The sequence below is a fragment of the Camellia sinensis genome, unplaced genomic scaffold (genome assembly GCF_055761805.1).
Source record: "Camellia sinensis isolate YWXY unplaced genomic scaffold, ASM5576180v1 Unanchor3, whole genome shotgun sequence".
In the NCBI taxonomy this organism is placed as follows: Eukaryota; Viridiplantae; Streptophyta; class Magnoliopsida; order Ericales; family Theaceae; genus Camellia; species Camellia sinensis.
In genome coordinates, this window is record NW_028129178.1 from 17,537,877 (window position 1) to 17,559,001 (window position 21,125).

Here is a 21,125-nt window from a genome sequence, read left to right on the forward strand (position 1 = left end):
GTAATTAATTGAGAATTTACTGAATAATTTTCTGAGAATTTCTTGGGAATTTAATTAGGAGTTTACTGAGAATTTACTAAGTAATTTACTGAGAATTTACTGGGAATTTTCTATGTAATTTACTTTATAATTTACTGAGAATTTTCTGTGTAATTTAATGAGAATTTACTGAGTAATTTACTGAGATTTTATTGATTAATTTACTGTGAAATTATGAAAAATTTACTTCGAATTTTCTAAATAATTTACTGAGATTTACTCGGAATTTACTGAGTAATTAATTAAGAACTTACTGAATAATTTACTGAGAATTTCTTGGGAATTTAATTAGTAATTTAGAGAGAATTTACTTAGTAATTTACTGAGAATTTACTGGGAATTTACTGAGAATTTTCTAAGTAATTTAATGGGAAGTTACTGAGTAACTTACCGAGTAATTTACTGGGAATTTACTGAGTGATTTACTCAGATTTTACTAAGTTAGTTATTTAGCGATTTACTAGGTAATGTTCTGAGTAATTTACTGAGAATTCAATGAGTAATTTACTGAAATTTTATTGTGTAATTTACCGTAAAATTATGAAAAATTTGCTTCGAATTTTCTAAATAATTTACTGAGGATTTACAAGGAATTTACTAAGTAATTAATTAAGAATTTACTGAATAATTTTCTAGGAATTTCTTCAGAATTTAATTAGGAATTTACTGAGAATTTACTAAATAATTTACTGAGAATATACTGGGAATTTATTAAGAATTTTCAAAGTAATTTACTTTATAATTTACTGAGAATTTTCTGAGTAATTTAATGAGAATTTACCGAGTAATTTACTTAGCAATTTACTGGGTAATGTTCTAAGTAATTTACTCAGATTTTCTTGAGTAATTTACCGTGAAATTATGAAAAATTTCCTTCGATTTTTCTATATAATTTTCTGAAGGTGTACTAGGAATTTACTGAGTAATTAATTGAGAATTTACTGAATAATTTACTGAGAATTTCTTGGGAATTTAATTAGTAATTTACTGAGAATTTACTAAGTAATTTACTGAGAATTTTCATTGTAATATAATGAGAATTTACTGAGTAATTTACTTGGCAATTTATTGGGTAATGTTTTTAGTAATTTACCGAGATTTTATTGAGTAATTTACAGTGAAATTATGAAAATTTTACTTCAAATTTTCTAAATAATTTACTGAGGATTTATAAGGAATTTACTGGGTAATTAACTGAGAATTTACTGATTAATTTTCTGAGAATTTCTTGGGAATTTAATTAGGAATTTACTGGGAATTTTTTAAGTAATTTACTTTATAATTTACTGAGAATTTTTTGTGTAATTTAATGAGAATTTACTGAGTAATTTACTTAGATTTTATTGAGTAATTTACCGTGAAATTTTGAAAAATTTACTTCGAATTTTCTAAATAATTTGCTGAGGATTTACTAGGAATTTACTGAGTAATTAATTGAGAACTTACTGAATAATTTACTGAGAATTTCTTGGGAATTTAATTAGTTATTTACAGAGAATTTACTGGGAATTTATTGAGAATTTTCTAAGTAATTTACTTTTTAATTTACTGAGAATTTTCTGAGTAATTTAATGAGATGTTATTGAGTAATTTACCGAGTAATTTACTGAGAATTTACTGAGTGATTTACTCAGAATTTAGTAAGTAATTTATTTAGCGATTTACTAGGTAATGTTCTGAATAATGTACTGAGAATTCAATGAGTAATTCACTGAGATTTTATTGTGTAATTTACCGTGAAATTATGAAAAATTTGCTTCGAATTTTCTAAATAATTTACTGAGGATTTACAAGGAATTTACTGAGTAATTAATTGAGAATTTGCTGCATAATTTTCTGAAAATTTCTTGGGAATTTAATTAGGAATTTACTGAGTAATTTATTGGGAATTTACAGAGTGATTTACTTAGCAATTTACTGAGTAATGTTCTGAGTAATTTACTGAGAATTCAATGAGTAATTTATTGAGATTTTATTGAGTAATGTACCGTGAAATTATGAAAAATTTACTTCGAATTTTCTAAATAATTTACTGAGGACTTATAAGGAATTTACTGAATAATTAATTGAGAATTTACTGAATAATTTTCTGAGAATTTCTTGGGAATTTAATTAGGAGTTTACTGAGAATTTATTAAGTAATTTACTGAGAATTTACTGGGAATTTTCTATGTAATTTACTTTATAATTTACTGAGAATTTTCTGTGTAATTTAATGAGAATTTACTGATTAATTTATCGTGAAATTATGAAAAATTTACTTCGAATTTTCTAAATAATTTACTGAGATTTACTCGAAATTTACTGAGTAATTAATTGAGAACTTACTGAATAATTTACTTAGAATTTCTTGGGAATTTAATTAATAATTTAGAGAGAATTTACTTAGTAATTTACTGAGAATTTACTGGGAATTTATTGAGAATTTTCTAAGTAATTTACTTTTTAATTTACTGAGAATTTTCTGAGTAATTTAATGAGAAGTTACTGAGTAACTTACCGAGTAATTTACTGGGAATTTACTGAGTGATTTACTCATATTTTACTAAGTTAGTTATTTAGCGATTTACTAGGTAATGTTCTGAGTAATTTACTTAGAATTCAATGAGTAATTTACTGAAAATTTATTGTGTAATTTACCGTGAAATTATGAAAAAATTGTTTCGAATTTTCTAAATAATTTACTGAGGATTTACAAGGAATTTACTAAGTAATTTGTTGAGAATTTACTGAATAATTTTCTAGGAATTTCTTCAGAATTTAATTAGGAATTTACTGAGAATTTACTAAATAATTTACTGAGAATGTACTGGGAATTTATTAAGAATTTTCAAAGTAATTTACTTTATAATTTACTGAGTAATTTAATGAGAATTTACCGAGTAATTTACTTAGCAATTTACTGGGTAATGTTCTAAGTAATTTACTCAGATTTTCTTGAGTAATTTACCGTGAAATTATGAAAAATTTCCTTCGATTTTTCTAAATAATTTTCTGAAGGTGTACTAGGAATTTACTGAATAATTTACTGAGAATTTCTTGGGAATTTAATTAGTAATTTACTGAGAATTTACTAAGTAATTTACTGAGAATTTACTGAGTAATTTACTGGGTAATGTTTTTAGTAATTTACTGAGATTTTATTGAGTAATTTACCATGAAATTATGAAAAATTTACTTCCAATTTTCTAAATAATTTACTGAGGATTTATAAGGAATTTACTGAGTAATTAATTGAGAATTTACTGATTAATTTTCTGAGAATTTCTTGGGAATTTAATTAGGAATTTACTGAGAATTTACTGGGAATTTTTTAAGTAATTTACTTTATAATTTGCTGAGAATTTTTTGTGTAATTTAATGAGAATTTACTGAGTAATTTACTTAGATTTTATTGAGTAATTTACCGTGAAATTTTGAAAAATTTACTTCGAATTTTCTAAATAATTTGCTAAGGATTTACTAGGAATTTACTGAGTAATTAATTGAGAACTTACTGAATAATTTATTGAGAATTTCTTGGGAATTTAATTTGTAATTTACAGAGAATTTACTTAGTAATTTACTGGGAATTTATTGAGAATTTTCTACGTAATTTACTTTTTAATTTACTGAGAATTTTCTGAGTAATTTAATGAGATGTTATTGAGTAATTTACCGAATAATTTACTGGGAATTTACTGAGTGATTTACTCAGAATTTACTGAGTAATTTATTTAGCGATTTACTAGGTAATGTTCTGAATAATGTACTGAGAATTCAATGAGTAATTCACTGAGATTTTATTGTGTAATTTACCGTGAAATTATGAAAAATTTGCTTCGAATTTTCTAAATAATTTACTGAGGATTTACAAGGAATTTACGGAGTAATTAATTGAGAATGTACTGAATAATTTTCATGTAATTTCTTCAGAATTTAATTAGAAATTTACTGAGAATTTACTAAATAATTTACTGCGAATATACTGGGAATTTAATTAAAATATTCGAAGTAATTTACTTTATAATTTATTGAGAATTTTCTGAGTAATTTAATGAGAATTTACCGAGTAATTTACTTTGCAATTTACTGGGTAATGTTCTAAGTAATTTACTTAGATTTTATTGAGTAATTTACCGTGAAATTATGAAAAATTTCCTTCAATTTTTCTAAATAATTTTCTGAGGATGTACTAGGAATTTACTGAGTAATTAATTGAGAATTTACTGAATAATTTACTGGGAATTTCTTGGGAATTTAATTAGTAATTTACTGAGAATTTACTAAGTAATTTCCTGAGAATTTACTTAGAATTTTCTAAGTAATTTACTTTTTAATTTACTGAGAATTTTCTGTGTCATTTAATGAGAATTTACTGAGTAATTTACTTGGCAATGTACTCGATAATGTTCTGAGTAATTTACTGAGATTTTATTGAGTAATTTATCGTGAAATTATGAAAAATTTACTTCGAATTTTCTAAATAATTTATTGGGGATTTATGAGGAATTTACTGAGTAATTAATTGAGAATTTACTGAATAATTTTCTGAGAATTTCTTTGGAATTTAATTAGGAATTTACTGAGAATTTACTAAGTAATTTACTGAGAATTTAATGGGAATTTTCTAAGTAATTTACTTTATAATTTACTGAGAATTTTCTATGGAATTTAATGAGAATTTACTGTAACAACCCTCACCTTATTCTTGTCATACTTGCATACATTCTTGCATGGTCTTGCTTGTCATGTTAATTTGAAGGTTTTATCTTGCCTTGATTCGTTTAAGTTGCTTGCATGATTTTGTTCCTTGCTTAGTGTGTGTGTGTGCGTAGCCGAGATCATCTTGAGCTTAGTCCACCTTTGACCCTTGTGCTTAGAACTATCTTGTGATCTTGTTCAACCCCATCTTCACCTCGGGCATTATTTGCCGAGATGTTTTGCACTTGAACCTTGTCCGCAGGCAGGTATGGCCTAGGCCGAGATGTGGTACACCCCGGCCAAGGTGTGGCACAGCTTAGTCAAGCGTCGTCCTCCCTAGCCGATGTTTTTCTATCCTATTGCTGGATCCTTGTTTTGAGCCGATGTCATCTTGTTGCCGATGTGTCTTACCCGAGCTTGCTGCATACGCCTTGTCAGAAACTTGTCTTGTCTATCAATCACCTTTTTGGAGCTGAACCAACCCGATAACGCCACGTGTCCGAGCTGACTGTTAAGGCAGCCGGCAGACCTAGAAACAAATCATTTTGTCTCAAATCCTTGTTTTAGAGAGAGAAGCTCTAGAGAAGAGTTCTTGAGTGAGAGTAGTCTTCCAAGCTTGATCTTCGTGGCTTGAACCGTTGGATCCGAGTTTTGAGGTTAGAATCTTGATCTCCTTTGGTTACTCTTGCTGATTATCTAGCTGCATTGCATGATCGGATTTGTTTTGCATGTCATGCATTGTTTTGAAGTTGGTTTCGGAAAGAGAAAATGGTTTTTCATGTGTTCTTAAAGAAAAGTCCCATTTTGATCGAATAGATTGGAACAAAAACCATGTTTTGTGTTTATTCTTGCATGACTCTCTTTAATGGGTACCCAGGCTCTATATTTTGAACTCTTGGCTTGAAACCTCAGATTTTGTGGCGAGTTTTGAACTTACATCCACATTCCTCATGATCATATCTTCATATTCTTCAAAGGAAAACCCAGGTTCCTCCTGACCTTGTTTAGCGGGACCTCGGCTTAGCCCCGGATGGTACCCAGTGTGTTTTCGAAGAACGGGAGCAGTGATTAAGCTCCCAGCTTGTTTTGTTTTGTCTTTGACTTGGATCTGGCAAGAGTGCCGAGATCATTTGCATGTATGTATAGAGCTTGCTTTAAGATGTGACTTGCCATGTGATTGTAGGTCCTTGATATTTGCTTTGAGTCTACACCTGAAGAACTAGGTGAGTGGTATTATTGATAAAGCTATGTTATACTTGTTTTGATAAATCTTGCTTGCCTTGTTTTGACAAAAGTATTTTTGTTAGCATGAATGAATAGCTCTTGTTTTGATGTGTCAAGTATACTCCTTGTTTTGATGCCATCTTTGAAAAGGATACGGTCCTTGTTAAATCGGGCTACGGGCCTAAGTAACATAAGTCCCTTGTGCTGGAGGACTCTAAACTTTCGCAGTACTGAGTACAAAAGGATACGGTCCTTGTTAAATCGGGCTACGGGCCTAAGTAACACAAGTCCCTTGTACTGGAGGACTCTAAACTTTCGCGGTACCAAGTGCACAAGTCCCTTGTATTGGAGGACTCTAAACTTTCGCAATACTTTTGACTAAACGATTACGGATCGTACAGCCTTGATATTTGATCGATGAATACGGTTCATCCCTTGCTTCGCCGATGTTATGATACTTGTGATACTTGATGATGAATACGGTTCATCCCTTGCTTCGCCGATGTTGTGATATTTGATCGATGAATACGGTTCATCCCTTGCTTCGCCGATGTTATGATACTTGTGATACTTGATGATGAATACAGTTCATCCCTTGCTCCGCCGATGTTATGATACTTGTGATACTTGATGATGAATACGGTTCATCCCTTGCTTCGCCGATGTTGTGATATTTGATCGATGAATACGGTTCATCCCTTGCTTCGCCGATGTTATGATACTTGTGATACTTGATGATGAATACGGTTCATCCCTTGCTTCGCCGATGTTATGATACTTGTGATATTCGATGATGAATACGGTTCATCCCTTGCTTCGCCGATGTTATGATACGTGTTTGATGAATACGGTTCATCCCTTGTCCTGATAAAGTTCGATTCGTTGTTTCGAAAGACTTCGGCTATATTCATGCTAAAACCTTTATTATTAGTATCATTCACTGAGTTTTGTACTCACCCCTCTATATATATGTAGGTGATGAGCAGGACGGCGGCGACGCCTAGTTCGTTTCGGATGTTTGTTTTGGATTCGTGCTCATGTCGGCTTACTTTTGTATTTACGTCGGCGATGCCCTGCCTTGCATGTCGGCAAATCTTGAAAATCATGCTTCTTGACTTGTATTCGTTGTGTATTTTGTATATGTCAGCTCGAGAAGCCTTTTGATCAAGATGTAATGTGTAATTTTACTCGTTGTATTCAAGTTGTAAATTTAATTGAAATGTTTGGCATTGCTTTTGATCTACGCACAGCTCTTATGGACCACTTGTATTTGATTTATTGCTTCCGCATTTGTGAGCCCCTATATCCATACTCTGATTGTGTTAAGTTTTGAAAAGTTGGCCTTCGGTAATTACGGATTACTGGCCATCACGGCACCAAACTACTAGGGGCGGTTTGGGGTCGTGACAGAGTGGTATCAGAGCGCACAAGTTCCTCAGTATACGCTAATCACACACTTTGAGTCCTAAAGAGCATAGGATTTCCCTTAGAAAGATGTTAGGGTTGCATCATGGTATTTGTTATTTGAACGAGGTGTGCATTGTCTTGATATGCTTAATTGTTGCTTGCCTACGGGGTTATCTGTTTAACTGTTTTAAAGTCATATTCTGCATACTCATAGCATTATGAGGAGAGGTAGACCACCGCTTGGCCGAGATCAACCCGAAGATAGAATGGACAGACTGGAAAGATTGGTTGAAGGTTTGGCCCGTGAGTTGAGGCAAACCAGGCAGCAGTTCGCTAGTGCTACGTCGACTCAGGCCGAGCAGACCAACGGCCGAAACGTAGTTCCACCTCCACCTCCGCCAGTGCCGCAAATTCCCCCGCAACCAGCCTTATATGGGGACGGCACGATCGCTTTGATCAGGGAGTTCAAGAAAATGAGGCCACCGAGATTCTCTGGAGGTATAGAGCCGATGAAGGCCGAGGCATGGGTTTTAGAAATGGAGAAGTTGTTTGAGATCTTCCCTAGCACCGACGCTCAGAAAGTGACGTTGGCAGCATTCACATTAGATGATGACGCTCGCAGATGGTGGATGATGGTTAGAGGAAGCAATCCAGACCTGACCTGGACCCGATTCTTAGAGTTGTTCTACAAGAAACATTTTCCCCTAAGTGTTCGAAACCGCAAGGCTACCGAATTTCATACTCTGACGCAAGGCAACAGAACAGTGGCGGAATATGACCGCGCTTTTACTGAACTGGTAAGGTTTGTACCTCACATGACCAACGACGAATATATGAAGGCCAGGAAGTTCGAGTGTGGGCTTCGTGGACCGATTCAAGACCGGGTCAACTTGCTTGATATGCCGACCTATGCCGAGGTATTGGACAAAGCCATTCAGGCCGAAGCTAATCTGAACCGATACCAGAACTCGGGAGAAAACCAGCGAAAGAGGCAGAACTATGACAATCGCCGAGGACAGCTGAGCACCAAGAAGAGAACGAACATGGGCAGTACTAGTAATGTAAGGCAAGAAGGGAGTGCTAAACCGATGTGTTTGGATTGTGGGAAACAGCATTTCGGGATTTGTCGACGAACGTCTGGAGCTTGCTATGAATGTGGCGATATGGGCCATTATGTGAGGGATTGCCCCAAAGCAAAGGCTGATAACGACAAGAAAGGAGAGAATACCTCGGGTTCCGTTCAGAAGGGAAATGCTGGGAAAGGACAGATGAGACAGGGCAGAGTGTTTGCATTAGTACCAGGAGACACTCAGAATGCTGAGACAGTAGTGTCAGGTACACTTCTAATTTGCTCCCAAGATGCTTATGTGTTGATTGATTCGGGTTCTACTCATTCGTTTATATCTACTAAGTTTGCCGAGAAAATTAATAGGGAACTAGAGCCCCTTGATTTCGTATTATCTGTGTCCACTCCATCTGGGAAATCTATGATTGTTGCATCCATTTACAGAGCATGTATTGTTGTGATTGAAAATGTTGAACTGTTAGTAGATCTGATGCCTCTAGACATAGCTCATTTTGATATTATACTGGGAATGGACTGGTTAGTCGCGAACAATGCATCTATTAATTGTGTTTCGAAAAGTGTCACCTTGAGACCCCCAAACCTAGCCGAGGTTATTTTCCAGGGAAAAGGGATAGTGCCCCCACCTTATTTGATTTCGTCCATTAAAGCCTATAAGTTAATTCAGAAGGGGTGCCGAGGTTATTTGTGTAGTATACTGAGTGGTCAGAATGGAAACGTTAGTTTAGCCGACATCCCAGTTGTGAATGAATTTTCCGACGTCTTTCCAGACGAGTTGCCTGGCCACCTAACCGATAGAGAAATAGAGTTTACTGTTGACATCATATCGGGAACACAGCCGATCTCCAAAACACCTTATAGGATGGCCCCAGCTGAACTTAGAGAATTGAAACTGCAATTGCAAGAGTTGTTAGATAAGGGATTTATCAGGCCGAGTACTTCACCATGGGGAGCACCTGTTTTATTTGTTAAGAAGAAGGACGGCACACTCCGTCTTTGTATTGACTATAGAGAACTTAATAAGGTCACCATTAAGAACAAGTACCCGTTACCTAGAATTGATGATTTGCTTGATCAATTGCAAGGAGCACGAGTCTTTTCTAAGATCGACCTTCGGTCTGGTTACCATCAGCTCAAGGTTAAAGCCGAAGATGTTGAGAAGACTGCTTTTCGAACAAGATATGGCCACTACGAGTTTTTAGTAATGCCGTTTGGAGTAACTAATGCCCCTGCTGCATTTATGGATTTAATGAACAGAATCTTCAAACCATATTTAGATGAATTTGTAGTTGTTTTCATTGATGACATACTGATCTATTCCAAGAGTGATATTGAACATGAAAACCATTTAAGACTTGCCTTACAGATTTTGAGAGAACGGGAGTTGTATGCTAAGTTTAACAAGTGTGAGTTTTGGCTTTCTACCATCTCATTTTTGGGTCATATGATTAATGAAGAGGGTATTTCAGTAGATCCTAGCAAAGTTGAAGCCGTAGTAAATTGGCCGAGGCCGACTAATGTATCCGAGATTCGTAGTTTTCTGGGTTTGGCAGGTTACTATAGAAAGTTTGTGAAAGATTTCTCAAGAATTGCAATTCCATTAACGCAATTGACTAAGAAGGGAACACTGTATGAATGGACTGAAGATCGGGAATCAGCCTTTCAGGAACTGAAGACGAGGTTAGTTACAGCGCCAGTACTCGTACTTCCATCAGGTAACGAAGAGTTTCATGTCTATAGTGATGCATCGCATAAGGGCTTGGGTTGTGTATTAATGCAAAAGGGTAAGGTTATAGCTTATGCATCTCGTCAATTGAAACCTCATGAGAAAAACTATCCTACCCATGACTTAGAATTAGCAGCCGTAGTATTTGCTTTGAAGATTTGGCGTCACTATTTGTACGGAGCAACTTGTTAGGTTTTTACAGATCATAAGAGCTTAAAGTACCTATTCACCCAGAAGGAATTGAATTTGAGGCAGAGACGGTGGCTTGAGTTGTTGAAGGACTACGATATGAAAATTCAATATCACCCGGGTAAAGCTAACAGTGTAGCCGACGCTTTGAGCAGAAAGTCAGATGGAAATTTGGCGTGTTTGACCGTGATGACAGTGGAGCCGACGATTATTAATGAGGTAAAGACAAAACAGATGGAGGATGAACACTTCAAGAAAATAACCGAGGAGATTGTCACAAGGCCGAGGTTAGGATATACCTTCGAAAATCAAGTGCTTAAGTTTGAAGGAAGGCTATGCGTGGCCGACATCCCAGAGCTGAAGAAAAAGATTTTGCAGGAAGCTCATGGTTCTAAGTTTGCAATTCATCCAGGGAACACTAAGATGTATCAAGATGTGAAGCAGACCTTCTGGTGGCCAAATATGAAGAGAGAAATAGCCGAATTCGTGTCCCAATGTTTACATTGTCAACAAGTAAAAGCAGAACATCAAAGACCAGCAGGACTTCTTCAACCTTTGCCGATTCCTGAGTGGAAATGGGAGCACATCTCCATGGATTTTGTGATTGGGTTGCCGAAAACACCTAAGGGTATGGATTCAATTTGGGTTGTTGTGGATAGATTAACTAAGTCAGCACACTTTCTACCCGTTAAGACTACCTTCAACGCCAATCAACTTGCCTTGCTATATGTGAACGAGATTGTCAGACTTCATGGGGTGCCGATGTCAATTGTTTCAGACCGAGATCCTAAATTTGTTTCTAGATTTTGGCAGAGTCTACAGAGGGCTTTTGGAGCCGAGCTGAGATTTAGTACAGCCTTTCATCCCCAGACAGATGGGCAGACAGAGAGGACAATTCAGACACTCGAAGATATGCTTAGACTTTGTGTATTAGACTTCCAAGGAAGTTGGGGAACACATTTACCCTTAGTGGAATTCGCTTACAATAACAGTTATCAAGCTAGCATTGGCATGGCGCCGTATGAGGCTTTGTACGGAAGGAAATGTAGATCGCCGACATGTTGGACCGAAGTCGGAGATAGAGCTCTGCTTGGTCCCGAATTGATTCAAGTAACAACAGAAAAGATTAAACTTATCCAACAGAGGATTAAAACTGCCCAGAGCCGACAAAAGAGCTACGCCGACCAGAGAAGGAATGAGTTAGAGTTCGAAGTTGGGAATCCCGTATTCCTGAAGGTCTCACCAATGAAAGGAGTTTCCAGATTTGGAAGGAAAGGTAAGTTAGCACCTCGCTATATTGGGCCATTTGAAATTCTTGAGAGAATTAACCCCGTTGCCTACAGGCTTGCTTTACCGCCAGATTTGAGCCAAGTCCACAACGTGTTTCACGTTTCGATGTTAAGAAAGTACATCCGAGATCCACTGCATATAATCGAACATTCCGAGATCGCAGTCAATGAGGATTTGGGCTACGAGGAGATGCCAATGCGGATTATTGGCAGACAAGTGAGGCAATTGAGAAACAGATCGATACCAATGGTAAAGGTCGAATGGAAGGAGCATTATGGCACAGAGGCCACATGGGAAAAGGAAGAGGATGTAAGAATCCGTTATCCAGAGTTGTTCCTGGAACAAGGTAATTCAAGTTTGGGGACCAAACTTCTTTAAGGGGGGTAGGATGTAACAACCCTCACCTTATTCTTGTCATACTTGCATACATTCTTGCATGGTCTTGCTTGTCATGTTAATTTGAAGGTTTTATCTTGCCTTGATTCGTTTAAGTTGCTTGCATGATTTTGTTCCTTGCTTAGTGTGTGTGTGTGCGTAGCCGAGATCATCTTGAGCTTAGTCCACCTTTGACCCTTGTGCTTAGAACTATCTTGTGATCTTGTTCAACCCCATCTTCACCTCGGGCATTATTTGCCGAGATGTTTTGCACTTGAACCTTGTCCGCAGGCAGGTATGGCCTAGGCCGAGATGTGGTACACCCCGGCCAAGGTGTGGCACAGCTTAGTCAAGCGTCGTCCTCCCTAGCCGATGTTTTTCTATCCTATTGCTGGATCCTTGTTTTGAGCCGATGTCATCTTGTTGCCGATGTGTCTTACCCGAGCTTGCTGCATACGCCTTGTCAGAAACTTGTCTTGTCTATCAATCACCTTTTTGGAGCTGAACCAACCCGATAACGCCACGTGTCCGAGCTGACTGTTAAGGCAGCCGGCAGACCTAGAAACAAATCATTTTGTCTCAAATCCTTGTTTTAGAGAGAGAAGCTCTAGAGAAGAGTTCTTGAGTGAGAGTAGTCTTCCAAGCTTGATCTTCGTGGCTTGAACCGTTGGATCCGAGTTTTGAGGTTAGAATCTTGATCTCCTTTGGTTACTCTTGCTGATTATCTAGCTGCATTGCATGATCGGATTTGTTTTGCATGTCATGCATTGTTTTGAAGTTGGTTTCGGAAAGAGAAAATGGTTTTTCATGTGTTCTTAAAGAAAAGTCCCATTTTGATCGAATAGATTGGAACAAAAACCATGTTTTGTGTTTATTCTTGCATGACTCTCTTTAATGGGTACCCAGGCTCTATATTTTGAACTCTTGGCTTGAAACCTCAGATTTTGTGGCGAGTTTTGAACTTACATCCACATTCCTCATGATCATATCTTCATATTCTTCAAAGGAAAACCCAGGTTCCTCCTGACCTTGTTTAGCGGGACCTCGGCTTAGCCCCGGATGGTACCCAGTGTGTTTTCGAAGAACGGGAGCAGTGATTAAGCTCCCATCTTGTTTTGTTTTGTCTTTGACTTGGATCTGGCAAGAGTGCCGAGATCATTTGCATGTATGTATAGAGCTTGCTTTAAGATGTGACTTGCCATGTGATTGTAGGTCCTTGATATTTGCTTTGAGTCTACACCTGAAGAACTAGGTGAGTGGTATTATTGATAAAGCTATGTTATACTTGTTTTGATAAATCTTGCTTGCCTTGTTTTGACAAAAGTATTTTTGTTAGCATGAATGAATAGCTCTTGTTTTGATGTGTCAAGTATACTCCTTGTTTTGATGCCATCTTTGAAAAGGATACGGTCCTTGTTAAATCGGGCTACGGGCCTAAGTAACATAAGTCCCTTGTGCTGGAGGACTCTAAACTTTCGCAGTACTGAGTACAAAAGGATACGGTCCTTGTTAAATCGGGCTACGGGCCTAAGTAACACAAGTCCCTTGTACTGGAGGACTCTAAACTTTCGCGGTACCAAGTGCACAAGTCCCTTGTATTGGAGGACTCTAAACTTTCGCAATACTTTTGACTAAACGATTATGGATCGTACAGCCTTGATATTTGATCGATGAATACGGTTCATCCCTTGCTTCGCCGATGTTATGATACTTGTGATACTTGATGATGAATACGGTTCATCCCTTGCTTCGCCGATGTTGTGATATTTGATCGATGAATACGGTTCATCCCTTGCTTCGCCGATGTTATGATACTTGTGATACTTGATGATGAATACGGTTCATCCCTTGCTCCGCCGATGTTATGATACTTGTGATACTTGATGATGAATACGGTTCATCCCTTGCTTCGCCGATGTTGTGATATTTGATCGATGAATACGGTTCATCCCTTGCTTCGCCGATGTTATGATACTTGTGATACTTGATGATGAATACGGTTCATCCCTTGCTTCGCCGATGTTATGATACTTGTGATATTCGATGATGAATACGGTTCATCCCTTGCTTCGCCGATGTTATGATACGTGTTTGATGAATACGGTTCATCCCTTGTCCTGATAAAGTTCGATTCGTTGTTTCGAAAGACTTCGGCTATATTCATGCTAAAACCTTTATTATTAGTATCATTCACTGAGTTTTGTACTCACCCCTCTATATATATGTAGGTGATGAGCAGGACGGCGGCGACGCCTAGTTCGTTTCGGATGTTTGTTTTGGATTCGTGCTCATGTCGGCTTACTTTTGTATTTACGTCGGCGATGCCCTGCCTTGCATGTCGGCAAATCTTGAAAATCATGCTTCTTGACTTGTATTCGTTGTGTATTTTGTATATGTCGGCTCGAGAAGCCTTTTGATCAAGATGTAATGTGTAATTTTACTCGTTGTATTCAAGTTGTAAATTTAATTGAAATGTTTGGCATTGCTTTTGATCTACGCACAGCTCTTATGGACCACTTGTATTTGATTTATTGCTTCCGCATTTGTGAGCCCCTATATCCATACTCTGATTGTGTTAAGTTTTGAAAAGTTGGCCTTCGGTAATTACGGATTACTGGCCATCACGGCACCAAACTACTAGGGGCGGTTTGGGGTCGTGACATTTACTGAGTAATTTACTTGGCAATTTACAGGGTAATGCTCTGATTAATTTACTGAGATTTTATTGAGTAATTTACCGTGAAATTATGAAAAATTTACTTCGAATTTTCTGAATAATTTACTGAGGATTTACTAGGAATTTACTGAGAAATTAATTGAGAACTTACTGAATAATTTTCTGAGAATTTCTTGGGAATTTAATTAGTAATTTACAGAGAATTTACTAAGTAATTTACTGAGAATTTGCTGGGAATTTATTGAGAATTTTCTAAGTAATTTACTTTTTAATTTACTGAGAATTTTCTGAGTAATTTAATGAGAAGTTACTGAGTAATTTACCGAGCAATTTACTGGGAATTTACTGAGTGATTTACTCAGAATTTACTGAGTAATTTACTTAGCGATTTACTGGGTAATGTTCTGAGTAATTTACTGAGAATTCAGTGAGTAATTTACCGTGAAATTATGAAAAATTGACTTCGAATTTTCTAAATAATTTACTAAGGGTTTACAAGGAATTTACTGAATAATTTTCTAGGAATTTCTTCAGAATTTAATTAGGAATTTACAGAGAATTTACTAAGTAATTTAATGAGAATTTTCTGAGTAATTTACTAAGTGATTTACTCAGAATTTACTGAGTAATTTACGTAGCAATTTACTGGGTAATGTTCTTAGTAATTTACTGAGAATTCAATGAGTTATTTACTGAGATTATATTTAGTAATTTACCGTGAAATTATGAAAAATTTACTACGAATTTTCTAAATAATTTACTGAGGATTTACAAGGAATTTACGGAGTAATTAATTGAGAATTTACTGAATAATTTTCTAAGAATTTCTTGGGAATTTAATTGGGAATTTTCTGAGAATTTACTAAGTGACTTATTGAGAATTTACTGGGAATTTATTGAGAATTTTCTAAGTAATTTACTTTATAATTTACTGAGAATTTTTTGAGTAACTTAATGAGAATTTTCTGAGTAATTTACTTGGCAAGTTACTGGGTAATGCTCTGGGTAATTTACTGAGAATTCAATGAGAAATTTACTGAGATTTTATTGAGCAATTTACCGTGAAATTATGAAAAATTTACTTCGAATTTTCTAAATAATTTGCTGAGGATTTACTAGGAATTTACTGAGTAATTAATTGAGAATTTACTGAATAATTTACTGAGAATTTCTTGGGAATTTAACTAGTAATTTACTGAGGATTTACTAAGTAATTTACTGAGAGTTTACAGGGAATTTATTGAGAATTTTGTAAGTAATTTACATTTTAATTTACTGACAATTTTCTGAGTAATTTAATGAGAATTTACTGCGTAATTTACCGAGTAATTTACTGGGAATTAACAGAGTGATTTATTCGAAATTTACTGAGTAATTTACTTAGAAATTTACTGGGTAATGTTTTGAGTAATTTACTGAGAATTCAATGAGTAATTTATTGAGATTTTATTGAGTAATTTTCCTTGAAATTATGAAAAATTTACTTTGAATTTTCTAAGTAATTTACTGAGTATTTAGAAGGAATTTACTGAATAATTTTCTGAGAATTTCTTGGGAATTTAATTAGGAATTTACTGAGAATTTACTAAGTAATTTAATTAGAATTTACCGAGTAATTTACTGGGAATTTATTGAGTGATTTACTCAGAATTTACTGAGTAATTTACATAGCAATTTACTTAGTAATGTTCTGAGTAATTTACTGAGAATTCAATGAGTAATTTACAGTGAAATTATGAAAAATTTACTTCAAAATTTCTAAATAATTTACTAAGGAATTTACTGAGTAATTAATTGAGAATTTACTGAATAATTTTTTGAGAATTTCTTGGGAATTTAATTAGGAATTTACTGAGAATTTACTAAGTAATTTATTGAGAATTTACTGGGAATTTTCTAAGTAATTTACTTTATAATTTGCTAAGAATTTTCTGTGTAATTTAATGAGAATTTACGGAGTAATTTACTTGGCAATTTACTGGGTAATGTTCTAAGTAATTTTCTGAGATTTTATTGAGTAATTTACAGTGAAATTATGAAAAATTAACTTTGAATTTTCCAAATAATTTACTAAGGATTTTCTCGGAATTTACTTAGTAATTAATTGAGATCTTACTGAATAATTTACTGAAAATTTCTTGGGAATTTAATTAGTAATTTACAGATAATTTACTGAGAATTTACTGGGAATTTATTGAGAATTTTCTAAGTAATTTACTTTTTAATTTACTGAGAATTTCTGAGTAATTTAATGAGGAGTTACTAAGTAATTTACCGAGTAATTTACTGGGAATTTACTGAGTGATTTTCTCAGAATTTACTGAGTAATTTACTTAGCGATTTACTGTGTAATATTCTGAGTAATTTACTGAGAATTCAGTGAGTAATTTACTGAGATTTTATTGTGTAATCTACCGTGAAATTATGAAAATTTTGCTTCAAATTTTCTAAATAATTTACTAAGAATTTACAAGGAATTTACTGAGTAATTAATTGAGAATTTACTGAATAATTTTCTAGGAATTTCTTCAGAATTTAATTAGGAATTTACTGAGAATTTACTAAGTAATTTAATGAGAATTTTCTTTGTAATTTACTGAGTGATTTACTCGGAATTTACTAAGTAATTTACTTAGCAATTTACTGGATAATGCTCTTAGTAATTTACTGAGAATTCAATGTGTTATTTATTGAGATTATTTTGAGTAATTTACCGTGAAATTATGAAAAATTTACTTCGAATTTTCTAAATAATTTACTGAGGATTGACAAGGAATTTACTGAATAATTTTCTAAGAATTTCTTGGGAATTTAATTAGGAATATTCTGAGAATTTACTAAGTGACATACTGAGAATTTACTGGGAATTTATTGATAATTTTCTAAGTAATTTACTTTATAATTAGCGGAGAATTTTCTGAGTAATTTAATTATAATATATTACGTAATTTACTTAGTAATTTACTGGGTAATGTTTTGAGTAATTTACTGAGAATTCAATGAGTAATTTACTGAGATTTTATTGAGTAATTTACTGTGAAATTATGAAAAATTTACTTCAAATTTTCTAAATAATTTACTGAGGATTTACTAGGAATTTATTGAATAATTTTCTGAGAATTTTTGGGAATTTAATTAGTAATATCTTGAGAATTTACTGAGTAATTTAATGAAAATTTACTGAGTGATTTACTCAGAATTTACTGAGTGATTTACTTGGAATTTACTGACTAATTTACTTTGCAATTTACTGGGTAATATTCTGAGTGATATACTGAGAATTCAATGAGTAATTTACTGAGTAATTAATTGAGAATTTACTGAATAATTTTCTAGGAATTTCTTCGGAATTTCATTTGGAATTTACTGGGAATTTACTAAGTAATTTAATCAGAATTTACTGAGTAATTTACTGGGAATTTACTGAGTAATTTACTCGAAATTTAATGAGTAATTTACTTAGCAATTTACTGGGTAATGTTCTTAGTAATTTACTGAGAATTCAATGAGTAATTTATTGAGATTATATTGAGTAATTTACCGTGAAATTATGAAAAATTTTCTTCGAATTTTTGAAATAATTTACTGAGGATTTACAAGGAATTTACTGAGAAATTAATTGAGAATTTACTAAATAATTTTCCAAGAATTTCTTGGCAATTTACTTGGAATGTATTGAGAATTTTCTAAGTAATTTACTTTATAATTTACTGAGAATTTTTTGAGTAATTTAATGATAATTTACTGAGTAATTTACTTAGCAATATACTGGGTAAGGTTCTGAGTAATTTACTGAGATTTTCTTAAGTAATTTACCGCGAAATTATGAAAAATTTACTTCAAATTTTCTAAATAATTTACTGAGGATTTACTAGGAATTTACTGAGTAATTAATTGAGAATTTCCTGAATAATTTACTGAGAATTGCTTGGGAATTAAATTAGTAATTTACTGAGAATTTGCTAAGTAATTTTCTGAGAATTTTGTATGTAATTTACTTTTTAATTTACTGAGAATTTTCTGAGTAATTTAATGAGAATTTATAGACTAATTTATCGAGTAATTTACTGGGAATTTACTGAGTGATTTACTCGAAATTTACTGAGTAATTTACGTAGCAATTTACTGAGAATTCAATGAGTAATTTACTGAGATTTTATTGAGTAATTTACCATGAAATTATGAAAAATTTACTTCGAAATTTCTAAATAATTTACTGACGATGTACACGGAATTTACTGAGTACTTAATTCAGAATTTGCTGAATAATTTTATTAGAATTTCTTTGGAATGTAATTAGGAATTTACTGAGAAGTCACTAAGTAATTTAATGAGAATTTACTAAGTAAATTACTGGGAATTTACTGAGTGATTTACTCAGAATTTACTGAGTAATTTACTTAGCAATTTACTGGCTAATGTTCTGAGTAATTTACTGAGAATTCAATGAGTAATTTATTGAGATTTTATTGAGTAATTTACCGTGAAATTATGAAGAATTTACTGCGAATTTTCTAAATAATTTACTAAGGATTTACAAGGAATTTACTGAGTAATTAATTGAGAATTTACTGAATAATTTTCTGAGAATTTCTTGGGAATTTAATTAGGAATTTACTAAGTAATTTACTGAGAATTTACTGGAAATTTATTGAGAAATTTCTGACTAATTTACTTTATAATTTATAGAGAATTTTCTGAGCAATTTAATGAGAATTTAGTGAGTAATTTACCGAGTACTTTAATGGGAATTTACTGAGTGATTTACTCCGAATTTACGAAGTAATTTACTTAGCAATTTACTGGGTAATGTTCTGAGTAATTTACTGATTAATTTACTGAGAATTTACTAAGTATTTACTGGGAATTTTCTGTGTAATTTAATGAGAATTTACTGAGTAATTTACTTGGCAATTTACTGAGAATTCAATGAGTAATTTATTGAGATTTTATGGAGTAATTTACCGTGAAATTATGAAAAATTTGCTTCGAATTTTCTAAATAATTTACTGAGGATTTACTGGGAATTTACTGAGTAATTAATTGAGAATTTAATTAGTAATTTACTGGGAATTTACTAAGTAATTTACTGAGAATTTAATGAGAATTTACTAAGTAATGTTCTGAGTAATTTATTTAGCAAGTACTTTAATGGGAATTTACTGAGTGATTTACTCAGAATTTACGTGGTAATTTATTTAGCGATTTACTAGGTAATGTTCTCAGTAATTTACTGAGAATTCAATGAGTAATTTACTGTGATTTTATTGTGTAATTTACCGTGAAATTATGAAAAATTTACTTCAAATTTTCTAAATAATTTACTGAGGATTTACAAGGAATTTTCTGAGTAATTGATTGAGAATTTACTGAATAATTTTCTAGGAATTTCTTCAGAATTTAATTAGGAATTTTCTGAGAATTTACTAAATAATTTATTGAGAATTTACTGGGAATTTATTAAGAAATTTCAAAGTAATTTACATTATAATTTACTAAGTAATTTAATGAGAATTTACCGAGTAATTTACTTAGCAATTTACTGGGTAATGTTCTAAGTAATTTTCTCAGATTTTATTGAGTAATTTACCGTAAAATTATGAAAAATTTCCTTCGATTTTTCTAAATAATTTTCTGAGGATGTACTAGGATTTTATTGAGTAATTGTAACAACCCTCACCTTACTCTTGTCATACTTGCATACATTCATGCATGATCTTGCCTTGTTATATTGCTTTGAAGGTTTTGTCTTGCCTTGATTTGCTTGAAGTGCTTGCATGTTTTTGTTTGTTGCTTGGTTTGTGTGCGGCCGAGGTCGCCTTGAGCTTAGTTCGCCTTTGAACCTTTGTACTTAGAACCGTTTTGAGACCTTGGTCGACCCCCACCTTCACCTCGGGCGTTTATTGCCGAGATGTTTTGCACTCAGTGAACCTTGTCCGCAGGCAGGTATGGCCTAGGCCGAGATGTGGTACACCCCGGCCAAGGTGTGGCACAGCTTAGTCAAGCGTCGTTCTCCCTAGCCGATGTTCTTGTTATCCTATTGCCAGATCCTTGATTTGAGCCGATGTCATTTCTTGCCGATGTGTCATACCCAGCTTGCTGCGTACGCTTTGTCAGAGACTTGTCTTATCTATCAATCACCTTTTTGAGTTGAACCAACCCGGTAGCGCCACGTGTCCGAGCTGATTGTTAAGACCGCCGGCAGGCCTAGAAACAAATCATTTCCTTGTCTCAAATCTTTGCCTTTAGAGAGAGAAGCTCTAGAGAGGAGGAAGAGAAGTTCTTGAGTGAGAGTAAGTCTTCCAAGCTTGATCTTCGTGGTTTGATCCGTTGGATCCGAGTTTTGAGGTAAGAACCTTGACCTACCTTGATTGTTGATATTGATCATCTAGCTGCATTGCATGATCGGATCTGTTTTGCATATCTTACAT